The 26,601-nt window shown below is 38.2% G+C and overlaps 1 protein-coding gene across 4 annotated transcripts in view; it reads right to left on the bottom strand.

Annotated features, from left to right (window-relative positions):
• LOC102051855 (bifunctional heparan sulfate N-deacetylase/N-sulfotransferase 4) overlaps positions 1–26,601 on the bottom strand; it is a 160,981-nt gene that overhangs the window by 109,565 nt on the left and 24,815 nt on the right. For 3 of the 4 annotated variants that reach the window (XM_027797549.2, XM_027797547.2, XM_005433759.3), the window contains exon 2: positions 25,985–26,064. The gene's annotated coding sequence lies outside the window, so the exon portion shown is untranslated. Of the gene's footprint in view, positions 1–19,095; positions 19,238–25,984; positions 26,065–26,601 lie in introns of those variants that run through there. The other variant, XM_027797548.2, reaches the window with a different exon arrangement.

The following is a 26,601-nucleotide window of genomic DNA, read 5'->3' as shown; positions in this document are numbered from 1 at the left end:
ACCACCACAATGACTGTGTGTGCATTTTTAATGTATTTACCTTCACAGCACATTGAGGTAGAAGAACACAATTCTTGCAGTTCTGTGCTTAGAAACATGACACAGAGCAAGCAAATACTTTCAGAAATTACTATGTATAATACGTGGTATCTCCCTGGTTCACTCTTCTAGATTATTTGACAACTTTCACTGAAATATTTGGATTGATATTCTGCTGTTATGCTGAGCTTTTGTTTTCTTTGAGTGCCCCCAGTTTTCTCACCTGTTATGACAGTGCTCTGATGACATTTTAATAGGTACTCCCTACTTCTTCTCTCAAACTACCTTGCAGCATGAAGCCATGCTTCAAAATTAAGTTGACTGCAATACATATAACAGTCTCTTTTGGCTAAACACACCTTTACAATCTTTACTGAACAAAAGATGGCTTTTGACACTGAAGTTCACAATAAGTTTAAAAAAAAAAATCCAAAAAAAATACTATTGCTGAAAGGATGAGGTTTTCCTTGAGCTGTGGAGAATTCTTATGAACTTCTTTGTAATTAAACAACAACACGACTTTTATTAAACACACAGAGCAGTTCCTCAGCTGGTGTAAACTGACAAAACATCCATTGATTTCAGAGGAACTATGACAACTTATAAGAGTTATAGATTAGTCTCTAATTCTCTAGCAGCTCCTCAAGATATGCAGAACTTAATTACCCTCACATCAAAAGTGCAAGAAACAAAGGCATAGCAGAATGTGCTTTTTTTAGAGTATTCAAACATATATTTCATTAAGAAAAGCCTCTTTGATTTTTTTGATGTTTCAATAACTTGTTAGGTTTTAAAATCTGAATATTTTGGCTCCGACTCAAAATGTGTTAGAGATTTTATATACTCAGAAATGTAGGGATGAAATATAGATACACTTGAAGGTGAGTTTCATGCATCACAACTCAGTTAAGGTATTCATGTCTTCCACTGAAAGTACCAGCCTTGTCATGGATTATTCTAATTTCCCTGATGACAGTGGAGAATATGCTGCCGGTAGTCAGTCCACTTAAGCATGAAGCACTGACTTGAAGCAACATCAAAAGCAAAATTGATGCAAAGTCCTACAAGCAAAATAAATTTAAAAATGCAAACACCCCCCACCCCACCCCCCCCACCCACCCCCCCAAAATCTCAAACCAGATTCCCTGACTGCTAACTTTCTCCAGTTATACAGTCTCTATTCAGCCTCTGTTATCATGGTCTGTTTATGGCTGGACACACTTCTGTAAATGATAAAGGCAAATCAGTGCATACCAGTTCTCTATTGACCTTTATCTTAAACATTTATTCCTTTGTAAAGTAATTTTAATATCCTAGAGTGTCTGTGTTCCTGTAGGCTTTGGATGTATTAGTTTCAGAGAGTATGTTGATATAAACTAATGTTGAAATATCTGTTAAACCAACATACGTTCATTAACATCTACCATTAAAGCTGCTCCACATCTCTAATTACATTACTATTTCATGTCTTAAGTGCTTACTCAACTATAAAAATATAAACTCTTGTCTTTTAAGTACTGTTATCAAGATACTGTCAAAGCAAAAAATGAGGTGATTCTGCTTAATCCACAGCCTGATCTGTGTTACCACTTCCTGAGTTATCAGCTCACTGTGACACCAAGACAAGGGTTCATGCTGTGCGAGAGAAGTACGTCTTTGTACCGCTGTAAAGCCTTTTGGGCTCTTTCCCACAACTTCCTTTAGAGAATCCTTCCAGGGTTCAGCTTTGGCCTGAAGTCAGCAGAAATCTCCTGGGAAGTAAATGGGGGTAGGGCTGAAGCTGAGAAAGAGAGGAGTTTTTTCCCAGGCCACACTTTAATGCAGTGGAAGAGACTGAAGCATCAGAGAAGGTTTATGTTCCGCTCAGCCCCCTTGTGATTTGCGTTTGCACCCATAGCACTTTAGCAATGTATGGGAGCAGTTTCTCATTTGGTCTGTTTTCATGGAATACTCTTCTGGTGTCCTCCCTGCTTATAAGCAAGTCAACCTATATTTGTAAATTCTCATAAAAGCAGGTCCAATTCATCTGACTGCCTTGCTTGGAAAAGCTGGCTGCTACCTCCGCTGCATTTCAAATGGTTGCAAACATGGTTATTTGTTGGTCTAGCATTGGTAGCACTCTTGTTTCCCCTTTCTGTGGAAGTATGAATAATCATTTACAGCATGTTTTTTCTCCTGTGTGACTTGTAAAGGTTATCCTTCAACAGAGATCATCACACAGTTTCTCTCCTCCTCAGTACTGCAGTCAGCAGAAGTGTTGTCATCCCATTGTGTGTCAGCTGTGGTACGGCTCTCCAGTGCCCACTCCCAACCTGAATTCAGGCTGGGGAGGTGACTGACTTTAATGCGTAACTCATTTTTTACAGCATTGCTTTATGGCACCTTGAGGAACTCCTTACAAGAAGGCTGTGTAGTACTTTCTTTTCTCCAACATGACCTACTTATCAGCTCCTTCCTGATGATCTCTGGACAATCCACCATGATTTGTGCTGCTCTATGATTTCCATAAAATGGAAAGAATCCCCCTTGACTTGCAGAGTATGCGCTGCATTGAGGAATGGGCAGAAAACGCCCAATTCCGCTCTGCTTCCAGCGAGGGAAGAAGCCAACCAAAGAGACTAGGCAATGCTGCTGGCGTGGAGGGACCACCCTGCTGCGTGAGTCTTCTGCTGAGGTCTCTTAAGCCTTTCTGCTTTCTGCCAGTCCGAACTTTGTGAGGTTATTTTTGGAAAAAATAGAACTAAGGGAGGAAACCAGAATGTGCTCAAAGGAAAAGTCTGTAACCTGGTCATTAGGAAGTAATATATATCCTTCTTTAGTCTCCTTTTACACTTTAAGGAGCAATTATCTAACAAATTATGGCATTATTTTGGGAAAGAAAGAGGTAATTGATTCTTGCTGCTCTATCACAACACTTGGGACCATGAGAACAATTATGTCTGTATAATATCAACATTTGGTCATCATGTGCCAGTTGCATATCTGAGCCTTGGTGGCTTTCTGAGTAAAGGGGCTGTATCACTGCAGTATATTGTTTTCCTGATGGATAAATCAGTAAGTCAGTACTTCACATAAATTCTTTGAGGATCTAGTGGTTAACAGCTCACACAAGAGAACAGACAGTATAAACAGAGAAGTTAGAGTAGGGCTGGTAAGATGCCTAGAGGAAGGTGGCTTCTAATAAAGAAGAATCTGAAGCAACTGTTGGCAAAGTCATTATCGCAAAGAATATCATCTATAAAACTAAGTGACAGCATACAAATCTTAAAATTAAGCAGTTCTTACTTGATTATTAAAAATTAAGAAGCTTGAACTCTAATGTATTAAGTGATTTTTAATTATTTTTTTTAGTTATTCAAACTGTGGAATGATTCATAAAGTAGCTTAATTAGACCATGGCTCCAATGGGAGTCCCCTTTAACATGTCTACAGAGGCTCTTTAAATACTCTAATCCACTTCTGAATAAAAGGTGAAACCAGGAATGATATTTTCAAAGATGAAACTACAAAGAGGGTTTATCTTTCTCTTTTTACTTTTCTGTCCTTGCGATCTAGATATCAAGCTTCCATTACATTCTAAGGATGACTGACTTTCTAGGTTAGCTCTCACAAGCATAGCTTTTTATATACCCTAAGACTTTAAAAAAAAAAAAAAAAACCAAAGTGAAAAATCCATTACTAAACCACTTTCAAACTGGTATTGTAGCATTAATGTAATAAATGGATCCTGTTGTCCAGAGTATTATGTTTCACCTCTTATCAAATTTATTTTATTTTAGATAATCCCATTATTTGTTTTCTGATTCACCTAGTCCTGTAGGAGGAGGCCTCATGCTTTTGAGCTACGTCCTAATGCTCCAGCTAGCTTGGGAAACCTTGGTGTTGAATGCGGCTTTTGTAAATAGGTTTCTGTTCTTCTGTGCCCTCCTCCTTTGCAAATTGCCACTGCTCTGAGGCAGGTCCATGGCACTTGGAGGAACCTGGTCTTCCCTCTTTTACGAAAATCAATTTCCTCCTAGTAATTACTGGATAAGTGAACATTATGCGCTTGAAAGGTCGCCAGAATGTGTTGTACAGCCTTTTGTTTTAAGGAATTGCATTTGTCTTTAGGTGTGCAAACATGTGTCCCTAAGGTGAGCACCTTTGTTAGCTTCAGTGGGATTAATTGTGTAAGTAAACAAGTCCTCTGTGTCCAATGTTTTTATGTTACAATAAGTGCTAGCTGTTCATTATGGGAATGCTTTCAGTATCATAACTTTTAAAAACTATGCTGGGATTTTGGCATCCTCGCCAGTCTGGCAGAAGCTTTCACTTCTGCTGGTACACTGGGAGTGATCTCTTAATTTCTCTCGTGGGTGACAACACAGTATGCTGAACTGCACCGCTTTACAAAAGCCACCCCAAACCATGAAACACCACACTAAAATGGGAAATGGAAGCATTCCCTCTAGGGTCTATTTTTCAGACTGATGCAACCATGCTGTGTCACAACATTAAAAAAACAAAACAAAAAACCAAACCAAAAAAAAACCCAAAACAAAACACAAAACCTGGGTTCAACAAACGGGAGGCTAACATACTTTGAGTAATCATAGTCTCACAAAGGAAATCAAGATCATGATTTTATATTTATATTGCACTGACTCTTTCGAAATGTGAAATCTCTCTGCAACGTCTGTAAGGAGAACAGAGTTAATAAGCTAAAGAAACGCTTTTAACGTATAACTGCTATTGATTCATTTTTCTTGATGTAGGAATTACAGACTTTCATCTCTGCTCTCAAAAAGTCAGGAGGGCAGTAGAAGGAATTGTTGGGGTTTGTTTTGAATATGCAGGATGGTTCAGTGTGAACAATGCACAGTGATTGTCATTCTTCAAATAATCATCTTTGGAGTCAGATTCCTTTTAAAAACATATTTTTCTCATAGGAAGAAAATAAAGGTGACTTAATTAAAACAATCAAAGAAAAACATGGATAGAGTAATCAAGAGTGAGAGCACTCCAAGTGAATAAGCTGTTGATACTTGACAACATGGTACTTTTTTATTCATGCTCATTCCTTCTCTTCTCATGTCACTCATGCTCAACAGGTTACACTTGAAAGGATCTGTTTCTACAATGATGTTGTGGAGTTGCTTCTTTGCTCTCTGAAGACTTCTGGGCACTTAAGTAGGCAAACAACATTTAAAATATTATTTCTTATACCATTGATATGACTACCACATTATGTGCATTTTAGTTTAAGTTTTTTGCTTGTTTGTTTTACTGTGGAAGAAAGGCACGTGCACTTTGAACAGTGACTCTGTGAACTGAAATTATCATATAAAAGCTAAACACCAGTAACAGATATATGTTACAATATAAAAGGCAGGCTCGAAAGAAATAGATTAAATTATGAGAGGGTAATAAGTTGATTTTCCTGATGGCATAAAGCTTTTACATTAAAAAGAAAAGCATTTGAAGAAAGGAAATGTTATAATAAAAAAAAATAATTATTAAGACAAAAGAACAGCAGCATGCTTATTCTACATCTGTTACATCTTGTGCTCCCATAGAGGGCAATATTGTATAAAAGATCGGTTTAAGCCATGTATTAGGGATCCATCAATTCATCTGTGTTAATAAACTTTAAGGAAAAATGCTGTTACAATAAATTTGATGCTGCATTTCCCTTCAGTCAGGCTATGACTAATACACACAATAATGCACACCAAACCACGTAACAGAACCTTGTTAAAGGTGAAGGAAATTAATTTTGTAGATTACCTAATTGTAGGCTATAATGGAAAAAACTGACACATTTTGGCTTACAATTTTCTGTTCAGTAACTGAGTCAGAGTAAACGCTCTCTTTTATTAAAGTTGGTTGAGCAAACCCATAAGAAAAAGGACAGAGGTTTGTGTTATTGGTCCTAGGAAAAGGATTTGTAGACAGACATATCCTGGGTACAGTGGAATCATCTGCATTCCTGTATGGTATCTGGTATTTTTTTCCTGTGGAATGCATGGGTGAACTTATCATAATATTTTAATTTACTTTTGTGCTTCTCTGATTTTGATGTGTTGTCAGCACAAAGTGCTGGACTTCAGTCTTTCTCAGCCTCCTGGGTAGCTTAAGCATGGAAAGATCCATGCCCCTTCAAAATAACCTCATATATTAAAATTCTCTCCTATACTTTTTTTACCCGCTTCACAAGCACTACTGTAGAGTTGTGTCACAATAAGTTGTTCATATTGTCTATGCTGGACATAACTGAGGGTGTGGGGGGGTCTAAGTTCATGTATAGTGATTGGAGAGAGGAGAGTTGCCCTTTTAGGGGAGTAGGAGGCTCGTATGTCTACAATTAAAAAGTATTAAGTGCCCCCAGTGTTTCAGGTAATGCTGTTTCAGGCAATGACAGTAAAATTCATATGAAGAAAAAACCTTTATAAAATGTCCTTAAATGAGTCAGTTGCATTGGAGTGGACTGATTCAGAGCTGATAAGTTCCCAGATTTTGACTGAAATCACATTGGTTGATGTATTGATGAAGGCCTCCTGAATTTAACAGTAATAATTATTGCTCTGAATAGTACACTGTTTATTTTCAAACCTCCATTAAAACTTGATTGTTTAATGAGAAATACTTGCTTGAGACTTAAGGGATCTATTCTTTCAGTTCACTGCACTTGGCCGACTTCAGGTAGAAAATGAGATGTCTTCTTTGAAATGTGTGTAGGTCACTTAAGATCAGGATTTTGTATTTTTATTAATGTTAGCATGTAGCACCTTCTAAGAGCAAAACCACTGGCTGAGTCTAACACCTGGGGTAAGTATACCTCATTTCAATGTCCTTTGATCATCCAGATAGAAAAGCCTGCTGGAGTTTGCTGGGTTGCTTCACCATCACTGTTCATGAGTGGGCTTGCAGTTGAGCTCATGGCATGTGTGTATGTATGGGGCAGGGGGGAAAGTTGTTGACCGGAGGTCTTGACTTGGCATGATGCAGCTGAGCTGCAAGATGGGAAATGCAGCCTGCAGTCCTAGCACAAACGTGCCCATAGAGAGCCCTTCCAGGAAAAAGATGCTCCTCAGATGTAAACACAAGGATCAGAATTTGGGATTACTGCAAATTGCTTTATGTGAAAAAAATGTGTATTCTTCCCCGTGTTATCTAAGTTGTGTAAATACAGTTATGGTTACATTCTTTTTTAAAATCTGTATTCCAGGAGTGATACTAATGACAAGCCCCACTGTAAATGCTATACTCAACCCTGGAATGCAGTGAGTTGGGCTTAGGTCTGTGGCATTCCTTGTTTCACTAACTGTTTACCAACATAAGTGGTCTGGGGAGGCTTACAGTAGTTTCTCACTGCTGTCATCTCAGAAATCTTCACAAAATAGGAAAGAAAAGCAACCAACAGGAACAGATACAAAAGCCGTTCTTCTGCCCATTGCATATGTTTCACTGCCCCTATAGGGATGTGAAGCCTCTTTCCATCTGCCAAAGAACCGTAGCAAAGCAAAGGAGAACAAAGTGTATTTTAGGTATCTATGTTACGATCTTACTGGATGTTACAGCTTTCAGAATGGACGGAAAGTGCAGAGGAGAACACAGAATACTGTGTGAGAATTGACTGTAAAGAGGTAGAGCTCGTTGGGGACCGTGTGGCCTTCACACAGGGCACTCCATGCAGTGTTGGGATAGAGAAGCCTTGTCAGGGGCAAGAACAGTCTATGGACAAATACAGGGAGAGCAGCAAGTCCAATGTAACTTCTACCAGATACGTGACAAAATCTCATAACTAGTTCAAGGAAAAGTTGTAAGAGGACTCTAATCAATAAATACTAATGGTATTTAGTGCGATTAGTGCTAACACACTGAATAAAACAGATTCTAAGATGTCTACTGTAGAAATCTACTAATGATAAAGAAAGGGGATATTTTTGTTTGGTTTTACTCTTCTTTCTTTTTTTCTTATTCTTTCTTTATTTCCGTATAACAGATGTAAAGTCCAAGAAGACCCACTCTTTGGGCCAAGATTAATTCTGTTCCCAATAGATGGTTTGCAGACACCCCAGAGATTCAACTGGGAGTGAGAATCTTTGTCCACAACTTGAGTATGGGCTAGCAAATATTTTGGTATATATATGCATATATATATATATTTAGTTAGTTAGTTTAGGTTTTTTAATCTGATTTTTTTAAACTCTGAATTAAATGTTCCATCCAAATCTCGTATCTGAAGTCTGGTCTCCAGCTGGGGGTCCAGATGCAGCTGTAGGGGCTCTACCCTTCCTGCCGTGGAAGTCTGTGCTGGCAGCCAGCACCTCCTCCCCTCAGCCATATGCCTCATTTTCTGCCCTGCACTATTTGGGAAGCTGGAAAGAGTGGGAAAGAGCAGGTTGTGGCTGTCTGTACTAGTCAGGCTCCAAAAATTCAATGAAAGAGAAGAATTGCAGGAAACTGGCAGATTAATATAAGAGTCTATGCTTTGTAAACAACACTTTTCAGCTCTTAACTAATTCAATATTTGGTAGACTGTGTTTTTCTGCACTTCTGTGGAGTTGTCTCATCAATTTGCATGTTCAATGATTATTTAAAAGTCAGATAATGACACTTCATTGCATTTGTATCCATCAGTCTATATTATCCTTATTTAATATAGTATAGCAGTGGAGTATTTCAATACAACCACATCTTGGGTTTGAATTTTCTCAGCAGACATATTGTTTAACACTGGTTAAATCATTTCAACATTTTCAACTTCTATAAATACAATAGGGGAAATAAGTATTTCCAAACACCACTCTGTATTGGGAAATACAAGAGTACATAAATTAGATTAAAAATAACAATTAAAAATGAACTAAAATAAATTTATTTAAGGCTTTCTAGAATGACATGCTTTTATGGTCACATAGACTACTGAAAGGGAGGGTGAGAAAGAAGGAAGCTTAATATTTGTTTTGCAAATATAATTTCTGTTCTATTTAGGGCTAAATTCAGGCCTGATATTTCAAATGTACTGTATCTAACAGAATTACATCTGACTGCACTGGATTCAGACATGTTGTTCACAGACATTCACATTACCACTGAGCAACAGGTAGCTCTAGCATTTAGTCATGGGAGAGAAAAAGAACAAAGAGCTTCCTGATGTACAAAGTCTCTCAATTTCCTTTTTTCCTCCTTTTTTTACTCCTGGTATGCTAAATGAGACAAGGATCAGAAAGGGTCTACTGATTCTGCTTTAATGGACTTTAGTCAGCCTTTCCCCTCCTACTTTAGGCTGGGCTGTAGCTACTATCTGTTCCTCTTTATTTTCTCCCTCTGCCAAGAGTTATCTGGAAAATGTAATGATCTATGAGAAAACCCCAAAGACTGTAATAAATATGCAATTGTTCCTATTTTACAGAATGCAGGTTTTAATAAATTGCAGCTAATCAAAGCATAGATTCTTTCAGAGACCGATTTAATTTGAAAAATAAATAAATAAATAACGTTTATTATAGGAAGCTCCAGCTTTAACTATAGAACAACTACTGGCTCTATCTCATACACTTGTAAAAAACCACAAACATTTCACATTTTTTTAACAGCGTATTAATAATAATTCTCCAACATTGTCCTTTCTGTTGTTGTTACTTTATTGTAAATAAGTCATCAGTAATGACATTCCAATGCAAAATGTATATGGAAAATGAAGACGTGTCAATAGCATGTATTGAAAAATTATGTAAGTCACAAATAAGAGCACTAAGTATGGCAGTGGATCTATCTGCCATTAGATATGAAGGAGGTGTGGAGTAAGGATATTAGTTCTGTAGAGCAGAGCTCTGAAGAAAATACTATAGCCAATTTGCATAACCTCTGGGTTTTGGGATAATTCCACTGTAACATGGACATAAGATTTTAGGTCTGGTGTAAATCTCCATAATTTCAAAGGCTTTGTACAACTTGGTGTGAAGTATTTTAGCAGTATTTCTACAATGGAAAGGCTGCCAACAGAATTGTAGTTGCAAGAGAAAAACTCTGAGAGATAGAGTTAGTAAAGGAAAACTACATAGTAAAGCGTGTCCTAGAAGTTTAGTCATGCAAAAGATTCACTGAAGTTATCAGTTTTGGGTTTGGTTGTTGTTTGTTGGGGTTTTTTAAGTCTTAACAGATTTCTGCTTTGCAATGATGGGGTAAAAACCTCTTTAAGAACTTCTCACTTTGACTTGATTTTCATGGAAAATCGGGGCTGGAAAAATCGGAGAGAAACTGTAATATTTGTATTTATGGTATAAGAGTAGGGAATTATTTTCATTTTGCACAAGCCTGGAAGCGAAAATTTATTTTGGGGCATTGCAGAAACTCTCTGTCCTGCCTCATTGCCCTGCCAGAAGTAAACCACCTGTCCCCCCTGCCTGTGCATTGCAGCTCTGGCCCTGCTGGCATAGGGGATGTGGCAGGGTGATCATCCTGGGGGGAGGCGGGCCTCAGGACCCTTCACCGCAGCTGGGACCCTGCAGGTGGTAGGGAAATTGTGAGGGGTCAAGTACAGCAAGCTGACAGCTCTTCAGCCTCTCATCCAAAATACTAGTGGCTGGAAGCCCTCCAGGTCATACACAAGTGAAGCCATCACGTTAACAACAAGGGGGTCTGTTCAGTCATTTCCTGCCTTTTTATCCTGATCTTTGGTTTTCATAGGCACCGCAAAATGTCAACACATCCAGCTTCCAGGAACACATCTCTTCTGCCTCAGGCATTCTCACATGAATAAGGACCACCGAGGTGGCTGTGAAAAATCACGTAAACTGAACACAAATACATTGGAATACTTTAAATGTATTGGAAACAAGCTAACACAATTGCAAAATCTGCAATGGCATATTTGGAACTGTGTTGTCCTAGTATTGGTTTAGAGTATGTCTGGGAGGCTGAGAGCTCAGAAAGGAGAATGGGTGAAAGTATGGATGAACCTGACCCAAAGCTCACTTGTCATTAACTGCAGTTTGGGGATAGTAAAGTTCCAGTTTGGTAGAAATTGTTTCATTTCAGAATAAATCACAATTTGAGGGTGTATGTGGTGTGGTATACTTTCCACGATTCAAAGATCTTTTCTGTGTGTTGTAGTTAACATATCAGCAGGAAAAATTACCCTAATTAAAAATATAATAGAGAATGCAGAAGGATTCAAGATTAACTCAACAGAGATTCAAAAAAGAGAGTTTAAAAGTCTTCATTGATTATTCTCCATATCTTTTCTTGTTATGTAGCTACGGAGGCGTGCAGGGATGTTACTAGAAGGATATGCTTTAAGTCAGTATTCACATCCATTTTGCCAGACACCAAGAAATGGTGAAACAAAGATGCAAATCTGAGATGAGTCACAGCCTTAAACTCAGTTCAGGTAAACAGGGAAAGTCAACGACACATTGACTGAACTCTCAGTCCTTAGCTGTCCAGACAGAGTTCACATTATTGTGCACACAGGGCACATAACCTTATAACAGATTTTAAAAATCACAGTGATTACTTGTTGGATTTATTTGATGAGATCCCTAAAATTTTCCCGAGTCAGCAGCCAAAAGTAGGTTTATTCTCATGGTCATTGTGGGAACCAGTTCTGTTTCATATCAGAAAACTCTTCCATTTCAAAGAAATGCTAATTTAATTTCAAACCTAAATTAATTCCTTGCCATTCAAGATTCTGCTCACCATTTTTTGATGACCAGAATTCACAGAAAACAGGCTGGCTTAATTGTAATTCAGCACTGGCCACACAACTTTCTGTACTGCAAGACTGAAGCAAACAGAGTCAGCTGAAATAGAAACAGGTGTTTCAAACCCAGCAAGAAGATGTGAACATGAAAGCTCTGCTATTAGAAAGCAAAAAGCTCATTTTCTCAGTCTTTAAACTTACTTTTTTGTGGTTGCTATGCTACCGTCTCTGCACCTACTTTGTGGCACTTTGAACCATAGCAAAAAAAAAGCCTTTTTTGAAAAAAAAACACAACCAAACCCACAACCAAAACCCAGGCCTGAACTAAACTGAAAACCAATTTGAGACCATCCTGTAAAGTTTTTATAGAGAGTAAAAGTTGATATTAAGCAATATTTAAGTCTGTCAGTCTGAGACATCACCTCACCATTTCCTCCCAGCCTACTGGACCATTTTTGTTTTTCCAGCACTTTTTATGTATAATATCTTTTATTAGACTTAAACCACCAGCGTTAACATTATTTGTTTCAGGATGCAAGCAAGTTGCAGCTACCAATAACAGTAATAGCTGTTATACCCTTTAATATACATGAAAACAGATCAAAGTCTTAGTAAAAAAAATACTTGCTTAATAGGAAAAGATAGCCTGCATGCAGGTGATATATCACAAGAGCACTAGGCAAGTACACTTGTATTCAGAAAGCAGAAAGTCAACGCTAGGCAAGTGGTCTAAAGATATTAAAAAATTTTAAAAAGCATATTGGTGATATAAGAAATATCGGAAAGAAAAAGCACCCTTTGGAAAACCACAAAACACAGTCAGCTATGAGCATAAAGTTGTCATGATAGATTCCTTCCAAGGACACATTTCCAGTAACAATTTTAGGGAAAATAAAGGTAACATTAAAACAGAAGGAAGGAGACTCACATGTGAAATGATGAATCCCATGTAAGGGGAACTGGTAAAAGACTTGACTACTGCAGCTGAAGGAGACTTAGAGGGAAAGGGGATGAAGCTCATAATGAACATTTGTGCACCCCTGGTCCTGGTTTAGCCAGGTAAGGAAGCGTGGCATACCTTCGGTCACAGCAACACTGCTGGCTTACATTGAGCTGCTCTCCTAGCGCCACGGGCCTTAACCATGGGCTCAGGGTCTAACAGACCAGCAAAGAAACCCTATTGCTTAAGGTCTGCACCACTAAATGCAGAAAACATGAAGTATTATTATGCAATGCCTAATGGCAGAGGTGGACAGGATCACCTCAGTTGCTTTATTTACTCTCCAAACTGATTGTTTCTGTGAAGTGAAAAAGAAAAAAATAATTGCGTACTGATAGGTGCACCTCACTGCTCTCAAAACACCTTAAAAGAATCATTCCTTACAGAGGAATGTTAGTCATGCTGAAAATCCATTCTCTTTTTCCTTCCTCTTTTACACACCTGTGTGCATACACAGATGCTTGCACTTGGGATTGTTAATTACTTTTCATGCCTTTGAAAGTCTTCTCCCAATGGTTCCTCAGTTTATCAAGTAGATTTGCTATTTATCATATGGCTGTCAGTTCCATGCCTCCATATTGAAGCAATAATGAAGGGAGGTACTTGTCTATAAATATCTAACTATAGTGACAATAAAGATGGCGAGGAATTATTGCGTACTTAAAATATGTAATGGACTGAAACTAGAAAAAATAAAATTCATTTTATGCATTAGGAGAAACAGGCATTCTTTAGAGAAGGTCAGTCTTACAATGGAATAACTTACCTAGAGAAAGTTCACCATCACTGCAGAGGTGTTGATGTGCATATTAGATAGGGTACATGAGAAAATAGAAAAGTATAGAAAAATAAAGCAGCAGTGAATATTTTGCAGAAAACATTAAGGCACTGATGAGCAGCCAGAGGGGAGAGCCTAGCATTTCTTTTCTATACTTTCACTATTTAAGATTCTGCTCTTGTGACACTAGCAGTTGTTAATAGCAATGGGAAGGGAGGCAGAACAAGATGATCTAGGAGGCCCCTTTCAGCTTTAACATCTACAGCATTCATTCAGCTCCCTCTTGGCACAGGAGTGAACTCAACCTACCCTGATTTATATATCCAAACTTATTATTTTAATACTCTTGCATGGAGGGGAAAAATATTACAGCCTGACAGGAACTTTAAAAAGTTACTTGCCATGTGAAGAAGTGCATTCTTGCTGTTGTCACCAGGTATTGCTTATTTTCTGCCCACTGGCCACAAGTGCATTAAGCACTCAGTAATGGTAACACCAGTAATAAATAATTATTGTAAGCTGCAATATATGCTGTGCAAAGACTTTTAGCCATCATAAAGATTACTTTCTGTACTGTCAGATTTCTGTACTGTGGAATTACAAGGATTTATTTTACTGAAAAGAAAAAGCTGTCTGCTGATAAGATCACATATCAAAAATATGCAAAAATGTTCCCTTTACATTTGGCTAAGGCAGAGACTGCATTCTTCTTCTGCATCCTAATTTGGAGACCCAAAAAGTCTAGCGGTGCTAATGTAGAGTGCGCCTCACCAACCTGCTTTCCCTGCGTTCAACCACACAGGAGCATCATCCACTTCTTCCATTCATAAAGTTCAAGGAGAAGGAATTTTCCTATAGGACCAGAGTGCTGCTTTGAACTAAGTTCAATGTGCAGCCTTGGGTATTTGTGCATATCTGGAAAACTGAAAAAGTCAGCTAGGAATAAAACCTGGCCTCTCTTTTTTTACTCCTAATAGGTACAGTGAGACAAATAAAGAAGAGTGGGAGGTGGAAAAAAGGCAATGTCTCCCTCTGCCTTTTCTCCAACAGCTTTGTGGAGTGCACAAGCTTCCCAAGGGTGAATCCCTTACTAAGATATTAACAGGCACGATTTTCCTGGGGGATAAGAACTATGTGTTCTAACTCAAATTTCAGCAGAATAAATGGAATGGACAATTTTCCTGCTCTTCTAATTTTAAGATTGCCATATCTGGGAAAAGTAGTTTGGTTACTAGGGGAGATGCATCATCAGGTGTTCTAAGCGATCATAGCTACATTGACTATATGAAAAAGAACGATATGCCCCAGGGATTTTGATCTCCTTGTGCTTTCCAGACTTTTGCCTAGGACAGTAAACAGCAATTATTTGCCCAGTGCAGGTAGTCACATCCAAGATGTTCAATTTCCAGCAACTGCAAGGCAGCAGGTGTGGATAAATGTTATTTCCTGTTTATTTCTTGATTTCAGTCTTTATTTTTCCCAGAAGAACTTTCTTTTGTGCTTTGTTTTCCTCAGCAATTCACAACATTTTGTAAGCTTTATCTGCACAAAACAGACAAGACTCTGTTCCACTTTGTAACATCAGCATACTCCCCTCCCCTTTTAAAACTTACTCAAGAATGCATACAATACAGAATTTGTGAAGTCCTGGCATAGTGACTTTTATACCTTCTTTCTTCATCCACCCCCCTCTAGTCCTTAAACTCTCTACTGTCTTCTTTCTTTATTACACATTCCTTTCAAATTTATGCAGGTCTCTCAGATTTCTTCCCAAGCATCCCGTAGAAAAGCCCAGACAAATACACCTCAGTCTTAATTTCTTCCATCACTGACTAAACATTTGTACTTGGGACTCCTTTTTAATTTTTGCCTTTTCCTCTGTTTTTGACCCTAGGTTGTAAGGCTGCTGTATTTCTGGTGGCCCCATTGCTTTCTGAACTCTAGGTCCTCATATTCCAACCTCCCTTCCCCTCTTCCAAAGCTTTTAATATGGATGAATTCAGACAAGTGTTGTCATGACACTTTCTGTATATAATTATACCTTGAGGTTTCTCTGCAAACAAAACTACTACTTGTTTGGTGCTCTTGATGAAAGCGCTTTCCTGCCTAGAGCAATGTATAGGTAATTAATTAGCAGCAATATGTTGCCATAGGGAGGGATGCTGCTGTGCTTGCCTGAGGAGGCTAAGTACAAGTAAGCTCCTTCTCCCTGGAATTCAGGCTCCTGTCATTTGGAGATGCTGGTGTTTAAGATTTAAGAAATTTAAGAAGTGGTCAGGAGAAACTGTGAAATAATGGAATACAAATCAGGGATGAATAAAGCAGATGCCAGGTCCACATTGCAACAGGATGTGTAAGCAGAGACATTGTCAAGCCTTTTCAGTGAAATACACATTTAAAGGCATGGCAGATTCAGTAAATTGCTTTTGTAATCTGTAATTTCACAAGGTTTTAAAAATGTCATTTTCTGAACTAGTAAAATTTCAAACAGAATATCAACACTCCTATGTCACTGCTTTCCTACAAATTTGTTTTTAGACCATAAGCTTTTCTCTCCGCATTGACTGTGGTTAGGTACTTCACTAGAGCTATCAACACAAGATCTACATGACAAAACAACCATGCCACCGGCTAAAACACTGCTACAGTCAGCTGCACTGCATGTGATGCTACCACACTACATTAAGTGGCAGCTGCCACTCCAAGTCCGTTGCTGAGCAGAGCCTGAGGACTGTCATGCTCCCTCTGTAGCACCACAGTTGCAAGTGTAGCTGCCCAGACAGCAAATCTCCCTCTCAACTACCGTCATGCTCAACAGAGGACTGAGACTTTGAGACTTCAGTATTTGTGTCAGAGAAGGGTCTGAACTTAGACACGGATTGGATCCAAGTTTTGAAGCTACCTCCTCCCTTAAATCCTAGATCGGAGAGAACAAAAGCCAAAGGGAAGTGGGAACACAAAGGTAGGCTCTGACCAGTTGTTCCCACGGTCATCCCTTCCCCAGGAACAGGGAGCAGCCTGGAAAAACCACATTGTGCTCTTCTTTGCAGAGAGAATGAGTGCCTGAGTGCTGCCGAGACCCTACTACTCTTCCCCTCAGCCTCTGCTGACAGGTTGCTCTTCCCTGGGCTGAAAAGCCTGGCTCAGATGCCAGTACATAAGACAGCTGAAGCAGCCTACTCGTTCAGACTATGTGCAGGTCAGGAAACTTGCCAAAATGTCCACATTGACATTATAAGGAAGTTGAAGGGAGCAGATATGACAGCAGATATGACAGCTTATATGTACGTGTTCCTCAACTATATTCACTGCAAGTAGGTGTAAATTGCCTACATTTTAAGAACACTTTCTTGTTTTCATTGACGTGCCAGTGAATTTCTGGCAGTTTTCTTAAACATGATAATTTTGAAAAAAAAAAAAAAAAAAAAGGCCCTTCAAGGGAACCTTGCACATCAAACGCAGCCTAATGTCGTGTTTAAAAATCTATTTGCCTTTATCATTCTTTTTGTTTTGTGCCATGGTGTGTGTCCTGAGAGCAATGGCCAGATTAATTGAGCAGCATTCCTAGTAAATGTAACTAATGCCTGATTTAATCACGTTATACATTGTGACCCCCTCTAATTTTTATACTGCACTCCTCGAGGCTGAAGCCCAGCATCTTGTTTGCAAGTTCGGATTTGGTTCTGAAATGAGCTTATGGTTCTTAAAACTTTTTCTTTCACTGCTCCTTAAAATGCTTACCCTGTCAGCCTGCCTTAAACAGTAACACATATGACAAGGTTTTCAGGTTTTGTTCCCAGACCCTCCTTTATTTTATTTCACATTGCATTAAAAGGTCCCAGGCTAGGCCCCCAGAGTTGTGAAAATCCTTCTGATTCTTATGGTTTTTTTCTTATTTTTCTTTGTAATCTGTCTATTTAGGCTAAAATTTTCAAATGAAGTAAAAATCTTGTCTTCATTACAATGATCTCAGTGAGCAACAGCAAACAAAGAATGAAAAATCTCCAGGACTGTGGGGGCATCCTACACAACCTGAAGTCTAAGCATTTACCCTTTTATAAATACAAAGAGAATGTGAAGTGCTAGTGATACATTGAACACAGAAAACAGACACCAGCAGGGGAAATTTTTACCTGCATTATTCCAGCAGAGCTTTTGAAAGTGATTATGCCTTTTTTATGCGAGTTCAATAGATCCTCACTCCTACTGTATTACAACTATGCAATTCCAAGTATGAAATCACTAATTAAAATGTATTCACAGCAAGGTTATTTATTGTAATAAGAGTTGGGGTGGACATAGAACACTCTTGAGACTAAATTAGCCTTTTACCTATCAATAAAGCACAAGGCGGGGGGGAGGGGGGGGGAGTGAAAAAGCAAGGTTTCTGATTCCAAAATATTCTACTTTACTTGCATGTTTTAAGAGTTGTGGGCGAAAGAACTGTGGTTTACTGCAGCAAAACTAGCTACTGATATTTCACCTTTATGCTAGCTAACCGCAGTCATGTTTATACTGGAATTCTCAAAATGGAGGGAAAGGTAGAAGGGAAAAAGGTAGAAACAGTATGGAAAAAACATCAAGCTGAGAAGTTGCGGCTGTCCCAGATGTGAGGAGGAGCAGTCACACTGAAAGCTGCCAGAGGACACATCAGTTGGTTATGTTCCTTCTCTGAGGGAAGCATGTACTTGCAGGTGGGAAACGGGGTAAATGGGAAAGCAGAGGGAGTACAGTTACAAGTGAATCTCTTATCCGAGATGAATCTGTCCTTGGAGCTGTCGGATGTGATTTCCTGTGCCAGCTCCGGTGACTATGACCCTTGGACCTTTACTTTTATTGCAGAAACCTGTCACCAAAATTGATGGAGGGTATTTTATGTCCCTTACCCCTCATCAACGAGTTCTTTCCTATTTGAGCCAACTGTGTTAGTTCATCTTGTGGGATTATGAGCTAGGCAATGAGCATTAGCCAAAACAAACCATTTAAAGCAACAATTTCAGAACAGTTACAGTAATTAAATTTGGGATTGCAGATGCAAACATCAGGACAGTTTCTAAGAACTTGCATACAATCAGGAAGCAACCTATATCAAGAGCGCCACATGTTCCATCAAAATGTTCTTTATGTTGAACATCAGTTCCTCACAAATAATCTGAAGCCAAGGAAATTAAACATTTTATCCACAAATAAGACTGAATATCAAATATCTAACTTCAAATTTAATTCCTTGGTATCTCCTGCAAAGAGCCTGGAAATATTACAGAGCCATGCTGCATTTCCTCAGTTGCATAACTCACCACGACACTTGGTAGAGCTTACATACAGAGTAAATCAGGGTTGGTTGTTTTGTTAATTTCTACATTCCATGTGCTCTGCAGAGCCAGGTTTAGCATACAAAAAAAGTTTACTGCCTATATGTATATCTACAAACAAAATGTACTTGTAAATACTGAAAGAACTTTATCTTTTGCATTCCCCATTAGAAACTAAATGAAGTGTAGCTACCTCAAGCTTTAAGACACTTGTGGGTTTGGCTCCTCAACTTAAAGCATTTTCAAAGTAGCAGGTTTTCAGGAGATGGACACTCACCACTTTTGAAAGGCCTCTCCAAACATCGCACAAATTGGGCATCAAAAGTTCTGGGACTCAAAATCACCACTTGCTGCAGACAGTCTCAGTTCTTGTAAAATGAACATGAACTTAACAGTGTTGTGTGGAAAATACTGAGTGTTGGTAAGGAAGGCTGCATTTTCGTTACAAGGGTCTCTTCTGTTTGGTTTGCATTGCTTGGGAAGCTGATACTGGACTGTTTAGCTAGATTAGTAAACAGTAAGGTCTATTACTCTAATCAACCTATAGATGTCATTGCCCTAAAGGGAATTTACTCATCAATTTTTCTTGGAAAAAATGGGGTTAAGATAAAACCACTCTGGTGTAAGACCTTTAGCTTTAATTCCAGCCAAGGGCACAGATCCAGCTCAACCAATTTTGTTATTTAAGCTGCACCAGTATTTTAAAGAAACCTTAAACACAGAGAACTAGATGGAAGGGTTTCCTGATAGCTCACAGCTCTAGCTTTTCCAGGGCACATTTTTAACACCTTTTACAGCATGTTGTCCTTTGCATGTGTGTTTTCTGGTGGCAGTGCCTTCCATAACTACTCTCTTACACATAGGTCCCTAAATATAGATTAAAAATTACCCTGGTCATATTAATCTCTCATACATAATCCAGTGAGTATTGACCTTCCATTGCATCTTGTTATAGCTAATAGATTTGTGATGGTAACTATGAACTTGTTTTGAATACCTCAATACTCAAAGTATTTCAAATAACAATATTTTTACAGCACCTGTTACTTGACTTTGTTGAGTATGAACAGGGAGTGACTCTTTCTACATTATATAGGATACTGTGCTTTTAGGCATTTTCCCAGGCACTTTAATTTTAACAAAATGCTGGTTTCCACCTCTAAATCTCATGTGAAACAAAGACTGATCTGAAATCCCCTGGATTACATCTGTGCCTAAAATATGGTATGTAATATTTTTGAACAGGCTAAGAAAAGATTTGAAATCAAATAGGATCAAATGTGGTTGTTCTTCATTGATAGCATATCTCTTCATCATATTTTTATATTTCCATTAACCAAATACTAATAACCACATGATCCAGCAGTGTCAGCACGTTAGCAAATCAACAAATCCCTGTGTACATGAATACCTTGAGAGTGTACACAGAGCAAGTGTTCCTCAAGATAATCAAAAGACTACATTTTTATCAGAATTGCTTAACAATAGCTGTGTTGTTTACAATTATTATGATGTATTGGCTATCTACAATATTTTTTTTTACACTAGACATTTTGGTTCTTGACCTTAGAACAGGAAAATTGTAGCCAGTCTCCTGCATCTGTTCAGACTCCCCAATTCAAGTGGGCTTCTGCCCAGTGACACTGTGCTTTTACCGAATGTCACCTAAAATGACACCTGCAAAGCTGCTCCTGGAGGATTTGTGTCTACACTTAGGACTGCCACATCTATTTAGCAGGTAAACAGCCATTTCCAGGGATACTTTAATACCCTATTATTCTGCAAAAACAGATACAACAGCACTTTTATGGGTGAAGCTCAGAGGGGTTGCTTATTTTTTTTCCTAGATGCTTACATAAAATTTTCTAAACTTCAAGACATACATAAAATGTTCAATCATGTGACAGTAATATTGGTGCAATGCTGACAGAAAAGGCTATAGGTATACATCTGAGAATGTAATTTTCAGTTTACCTTTATCTACTGGCAGATAGCAAGTAATCTTTCTTTCTTTCCCTTTCATTTTCTCCCTCCTGGTTTGGTTTCTTTTTTCTGGATATTAATTTGCTCTCTGGTGCTTGAACACTCTCTCTGTGTCCACCTATCCACTATTCTTGCTGTGAATATGTTCTTAATTGGTGTTCTAAAATGTAGGTTTATAATTATGACATAATAAGTGGAGAGGACTGAGGAAAAACAGTACCAAAAGGGCATAATTATATTCAAAGGAAACAAAAGAAAAAATGAAACTTCAAATGTTCTCGCTTTTCATTAGGTTTTACTATTGATTTCTGCATTAGCTCATTCACAGTGATTCTGAGTTTAAAGTTAAATTATGTTGTCCATTATAAGCAGGGAGCTTTAGACCTCAGCTCAGCAAAACAAGTCTGCTTAAAAGTTGAAAGTTAAGCATGTGCTTAATTTTGCCTTTTAGGTAGAATTTTGTTGTAGAGTTTCACAAGAACAGGATTTACACGTTAGTTTCAATCCTGTCATGGCTTTGCCAGGTCCATATCAAAGTGTTTTGACAGTGTCACGTCTTACAGAAAACTAAAAAAACAGCAAACAAACCAAACACAGCAATGTTTTCCTTTTGGAGTTGATTTGGGAGTCTTTATGTAATTGTGCATAATGACCATGGCTATATCAGATAGATGAGATAACTTGGCTCAAGTTGAAGTACAAGTGGTATATGCAATGAAATGGAAATCTTGAATACAGCAGAATAAAAATCAGTAATAGCCTATTATGAAATGAAAAAACACAGACCTCAGACTGCTGTATTGGTGTATATAGTATGTATTTGCTTCCTAAAGCCCAAAGAGCAGGGTCTGATCATAACTAGTTACCTATAGAAAAAGGTGAAGTCTGATCCCACAGTGTTCTTTAATAAGGGACACAAAGCCAAAGCAAGAACTGTGGCTAATATCTGGAGCTCACAAACCTCAAATGCAAAATGCTTTTAAGACTCCAAGTACTTTTTTTCCCACCCACTTGCAGAATGATAAAGTAACTTCCTCATTGCTTAATGTCTCTGAATTTGATTATTTTTGCAAAGGTGCACTTTACTGAAGCTATTGATCTCCGTGCCAAATTAACATATTATACAGGAGTTAATACAATTTTGTCTTAATGGTTCCTGTTGCTTGTAGATCCATAAACATGATTGTACTCTAAAGGAAGATAAACAGTATTTTTCGAAGTAGTTAGATGATACTGTTTCAGCGTCACTCTGGTTCAGCAGAAACCATCACTATTTGCCAGGAGAAAAGAAACGTACCCTGTCCAAAATGCTGCTTGAATTAGTTTTGTGATGTTTGCATTTTAGTTGTAATAATGAGAGATAAGAAAAATACAACCAGTCAGATTTTCTGAATGAAATTAGAAAGAAAAATCATTCTGAAGCATATGAGTAATTTAAAAAGAAAAAAAAATCTGCATTTCTGGAAGCATGGTTACTGACTTCACTCTTACCTAGAAAGGAAAGAATGTGGCACCCGGATAGACGGAGTTCCCCTTCAGATTCCTCCCCACCAAGAACAAGGCAGTACTGAAAATTTATTGATGAGGGATTTTCTTGTAAGGTTGCCATCTAGCTTTCTGTAGAAACGAAGCCCATATGTTTTCCGATGCACGTCTGAATTTTTTAATAGTTTTCTGCACAGACCACAGGGCTACTTCTAAACTATGTTTTGTTTCTGGTTTATAGAACCGGCTGTAATGTAAACAGTTACAGAGGTTTGAGGGGCAGAGATCAAGCAGGAATCAGTGCCTCCTCCATGAGGTCCTTTGACCGTAAAGCCAGTTTATTTTTCCCTAGAATAAGGCAGTAAGCCAGAATAGAAATTGTAGGGACATCATGAAATTTAACTCAGCTGGAGTTCTAGTCCTAAGCTCTCCAGTCAATACATAGGCAAATCTCAGAAGACCCTGTTGAAATTCATGTATCCATTTCTAAATTTCACAGGACATGGAAAACAGTGCAGAAAGCTGCAGTACCACTAAGGTGTTCTAAATTTGTGAAACAAAGGAAAATAAATGCAGCTAAAGGTAATACCAAAAAAGCACAGGATGTACAAATTCTGATTTGGGTTATGGGAATCTGCTCTAACATCACAAAAAAGCAGAAAGACAGAAGCAAAAGAGGAAAGTGTCTGTGGTTTACTGGCTGTTCTGCCTAAATATAAATGTAAGTTAATTTTTAATTTGATATTTGGAACAGAAATATTCTGAGCATTTCACTAAGTAAACCCTGCAGAAATCCAGGTGGTAGCTGGATTTCAATCTGGATGTGATGAAAGATAAATTTAGATGTCCAGAGTAGGCTGGGATGTAATTTCTCCCATAAAGAAACATATTTAATGTGGGTGCTGACAGAAACACTAATACAATTGATGCTGCCAACTTACCACCCAACAAAAGCAGAAAAAACCACATGGAACAAGCCTGCTGCTTTAACTCATTTGAAAGAATCAGTCTTATTATTACCCAGATACTAAGGCTAAGAGGAAAAAAGATAACAGATGTGTTGTACTTTGATTTTATCTGTCTGAGTCTAAAGCTGATGTTTAAACAATATAACCTTCCACACAGTATGCCTGAGAAAAGAATGTTTAGTAATTTGTCTCTGGCATAGAAACATGCAGTGTAGAAAGTTTTCCTGTGTCTAGCTCCAAGTGTTAAGTTACATTCACTTTAGAAGCACAGATGAGCTCTAGCTTAAAAGTCATAAACAAGGTATAACAACAGAGTTATGCTGAGCTGGAAAGAATTATCATTTAGCACTTCTCATAAAGATTAGTCCACATTATATTCTCATCTAATAGGTTCAGTAATTTATAGATCTGCAGCATTTCAGGTTGTTGGCTCGACCCTTCCCTTGTTTGTTCGTTCTAGTGCTTTACTTGCCCTCAGATTAAAAGTTCTGCCAAGTTTACCTAGAAATTACTTGCTATTATGTTCAATTAGAAAACTTAATCTAATTTGAAAATGTTACCCAGTGACTTTTTTATCAGGGTGGAGAAACCATGTCAGGTAGATTCTTGAAGAGGTTTAAAGCTGGTCTCATTTATCTGTGAAAACAGCTTGGTTTTCCTAAGCAGCTGAAATACCTTCTAAATGGTACCAGGTGGTCTTTTTCATTCCTGTTCCTGTCAGAACCATAACTAGACTACTGGTTAGACAACTGCCACACCAGCCTGACTTTCAGGAGCTGGCTTTTGCTTACTCCAGAGCATGTATTTTGGCTTGCAATTCAACACAACAGCACTTCACTTTGAAAATCTTTAGTTCTACAGGATTTTTGCTTGATTAGCTATTTATTTATTTATTTATTTATTTAAATCACAATCATGCTTGATTTTTATAATTAGCGTATATTTAAGTTTCAGGAAAATGTGTGTATATGGCAGCTAATTTTGCAAACCCCTAAAAATTATGGGCAAGCTTTATAAAACCTCAGCCTACATGCTGTTTATTCACTGCTCATTTGGACATCCTTTCAAGTGTCATCTGCACATCAGGATGCTTGTCCATTTGCTGAATTGATTGCCCAAAACGTAAAAGTTTTTCCTAGGCATTAATACAATTTTCACACAGCTATTTCTGTGCTGTGGCCTCCAGTGCATGTCCCTGTGCTGAGGCCTTGGCTGCAGGGCTTGGGGCCAGCTCGGTGCTCTGGGTGGCCGCTTCCACAGGTGTGCATGTGGGAAGGGTGGCATGGGCTGGTAGCCCGTGTTGCCTTAATAACATCCACCTCATTGATAGAAAGAAGTCCTTGACTGACCAATACAGACTATTTAAACTTAAAACCTTGTTCCTTTTAACTTTTGAACATTTTAGAGCAGCACTATCTTTGTTCATGAAGACATGGGGCAATACAATACAATTCTCTGGTGATTTTCTTTTCAGTCATAGAAATGAATCACAACCACAAAAATTAGATCAGGGCATCGACTTTAAAAGTTGAATGCAGTGACAAGTGAGAAATAATAGATCAGATTCTATTGTTCACAGTTTTTTTTATAAAAACAAATTTAAAAACAAAAGAGAACTAGGGCAAAGGAATAACTAGTACAAATCTGTGAACTTTAACTTCTCAGAAGGATTCAGAACCTATCTTCCTAGTTGTGTACATACTGACAGTGCTGTGTGGATATAATGGAAGGTAAAACTGATTTAAAGTGACCAAAATTGCATTGTTTAGAGAAGGTCAAATTCTGCCCCCCATCCCCCCCAACTTTATATTTCAGTTGTGGACCATGTAAACAGATATTGTTGCAAAACCTCAAATGCTTGTAGGTCCTGAAGAGTACTGAAACAACTGCACCTCCCCCAAAATCTTTAACTAATTATAAATAGCATGCAACAAATCTTATGCAAAGCCGATCTTTCCTAACATTATAAAGGTGCATTTAAAGTTTAATTGCAGGAACACAAACAGAGAAATTAGAGTGTAGGTTTACATTACATTAGGGACTGCCTGTGTAAACACTGTTGCTTGGTGGTAAATGTGAATTTCTATATATCATTTTCGAAAACCTTACTGCTTGCAAGATGAAAAGAAAGGAGGGTCTGATCCATGAATTCTTATATGAAAGCAAAATCATAAAATAAATACAAAATTTCTGTTTAAAACAGAACTTAAACCATCAGATTTCCAAATGTTATAATTTCTTAATAATGGAAATTCATAGAAAAAGATCAAGAACAGTTTCCGCCTATCTATGTATACTATGTAAAACCTGGAGCCTTTTCACCTTGGAGCCAAAGAAGGGGAACATTTGACAGGATCTTTAGTAGGATGGTTTTGCAGGAGACTCTGAGGTGCAGTGGAGCCATACCTACATACATACTCCTTCACAGCAGAATCATACCTATGTAACAAAAAGCTGTCATTACCACAGATTAGCTTCTCACTCTTGTCTGCAGAAATTGTGTCCTTAATACTAAAGGAAAAGACAAAGCTGGGAGAGACAATATAAAGGAACAGATGAAGGGCAGGGAAGTAATGTAACACTCTTATGAAGAACACTGTTAGACTTTTTGGTTTTTCTTATCTAGATAGGTTGGCTCCAGATGTGGAAAACTGGTAAAAAACATTCTGTTGTTCAGGAAAATGAAAAATTGATGTTGTTAGAACTGGCAAGAATGATAGGGTTTCTTACCTGGAACTATCACGTCTTTGGAATCAAACTTGAAGGAAAAAAACTTCGAGAGATGCTCCAGATGAAAGTTGTCTTTAGCACTGTATAAAGTAACAGAAAAAGAAATAGTCAGTGATTACTGGAAGCAACATTCTTCATATGGACAATCTGCTGCCTCAGTAACCACCTCAGGAAGATTATAGAATCACAGAATGACTTGAGTTGGAAGGGACCATTAAAGCCCATCTAGTCCAACCCACCTGCAGTCAGCAGGAACATCAGGTTACTCAGAGCCCCGTCCAACCTGGCCTTGAACATTTCCAGGGATGGGGCATCAACCACCCCTCTGGGCAACCCCACCCCTCTGGGCAACCTCTGCCAGTGTTTGTTTCACCACACTCATTGTAAAACATTTCTTCCTTATCTCTAGTCTGAATTTACTCTCTTCTAGTTTAAAACTATTACCCTTTGTCCTATCACAACAGTCTCTACTAAAAAGTTTGTCCCCATCTTTCTTATACACACACCCACAGCCACACCCTTTAAGTGTTGAAAGACTGTAAATAGATGGTTTTAATCCAAAAGTAAAAAAGCCAGATGTAATTTAGGTCAGCTTTTGTGACAGAAAAGCATGTGCT

The sequence above is a fragment of the Falco cherrug genome, chromosome 1, assembly GCF_023634085.1.
Source record: "Falco cherrug isolate bFalChe1 chromosome 1, bFalChe1.pri, whole genome shotgun sequence".
NCBI lineage: Eukaryota > Metazoa > Chordata > Aves > Falconiformes > Falconidae > Falco > Falco cherrug.
Note: the sequence above shows the minus strand (reverse complement) of the source record. Positions and strands in the feature narration are given on the sequence as shown.